Source organism: Salvia splendens, unplaced genomic scaffold (assembly GCF_004379255.2).
Source record: "Salvia splendens isolate huo1 unplaced genomic scaffold, SspV2 ctg1082, whole genome shotgun sequence".
Lineage (NCBI taxonomy): Eukaryota > Viridiplantae > Streptophyta > Magnoliopsida > Lamiales > Lamiaceae > Salvia > Salvia splendens.
This window is the reverse complement of record NW_024598627.1, coordinates 1,851-3,416: the sequence shown is the minus strand read 5'-3', so window position 1 is coordinate 3,416 and position 1,566 is coordinate 1,851. Positions and strand designations below refer to the sequence as shown.

General features: G+C 38.1%; 1 non-coding gene across 1 annotated transcript; it reads left to right on the top strand.

The window, feature by feature from the left end:
• Window positions 1-272: 272 nt before the first annotated feature.
• Window positions 273-379, top strand: LOC121788578. The gene has a single exon (XR_006047874.1). It is a non-coding gene; the product is annotated as a small nucleolar RNA R71 (small nucleolar RNA).
• Window positions 380-1,566: the final 1,187 nt, after the last annotated feature.

Here is a 1,566-nt window from a genome sequence, read left to right as displayed (position 1 = left end):
TTGAAGACATTTGAGTGCTTATATCCGCCAATTGAGCTTCTATTGCTGTCACTCTTTCCGCATCTTTGGTAGCACCAAATGTATCTCCTGCCTTCTCAGCCGCTCTTCTTGGATTATGCCAATTCCTTTGATTATTTGCCAATCTTTGAAACAATGCTCTCTCTTCATCATGAGTTAGATCATCTAAGTTTCCATTCGACCCTGCCGTGACTAATCATGTGCCTTCATTATTGAGCCATTTGTAGAATTTCAAGAGGTCATGCCCCGGAGCTAAACCATGACTTGGGCATTTCCTTAGCATATCTATGAATCTCTTCCATGCTTCCGCAAAAGACTCATTATATTTCTGTCGGAAAGATGTAATCTCCTCTCTCAACTTCTCGATCTTCATTGGAGAGTTATATTCCAAAAGGAACATCGACTTCAACTCTTGAAATGTTGCTATGTTGTAGCCCGGTAATGAGTCATACCACTCTCTTGCTTTCTCTCTCAATGAGAACGGAAATAAGGCCCTCTTAATCCGATGATGATCCACATTTGGAGGTCTATGAGAGTTTGTCAATTCATAAAAGGCATTAAGATGGCTCACTGGATCTTCATTATCCCGACCATGGAAAAGATTTCCTCCATTCACCAAACTAATGTAGTGAGGTGGAATGTTGACGTTATCATTTTCATAGGCAAACTCCCCCGGGTACTCAATTCCCGACCTAAGAGTGTCGCCAAACCTTCCCACGGGTGGTGGAATCTCATTGTTATTCTCGGCCATTGATTCAACTTCTGACCCCTGACAATCCTCCCTTTCTTCACCAAAGAGTGAGTTACCACTGATTAGACTCGAATAGTCCGAATAAATCTAAAACGCTGAACCTCTAAGCCCTCTCCTTCTTTGATAACAGAGTAATCCAAACGGTGGTGTACCCCGTGATCTTGTGTGCATTCACAATTTTTTTTATTTTTTTTAAAACCCGCGCGACAGAAAAGATACCAAACACAACACAATAAATTTCACTATTACCGAAAGCGAGACCTCTCGACAACTTCGGGGTAAGTTCTATAAAATGTGTGTTCTTTTGATTGAAAACTAAACTACCTAATTACTAAACTAAGAGTTAGAACAATATCACCTAAAAAATACTCCGTCTTCAAGTCCAGACGTGGTAGATGACTATCACCTCCCATGAATACGAAATGAGTACCTTCAAAATAAAAAGAAAGATCAAATAAAATAAAACACAAATAAACAAACTAGAAGTTAAACAATCTATTGCCTTCCCCGGCAACGGCACCAAAACTTGATGTGTAATTTTAGGTCTATCAAAACAAGATAATTTTGCACTCAACTTCAATTAATTTACCTAAATATTACCACTTCACTGCAAGATTACAGCTTCGTGAGTAGTTATTTAAGGCGTCGATCCACAAGGAAGATAAAGATTATTTAACTCTAAAACAAAGAAAACACATAGTAAAAAGTATTTTTGTTTGAAGATTTTGATTAAAGATCGTGCAATAACAATTACAAGAAATTAAACGAGTAAGACGAATGAAGAGAAGAAATTGTTA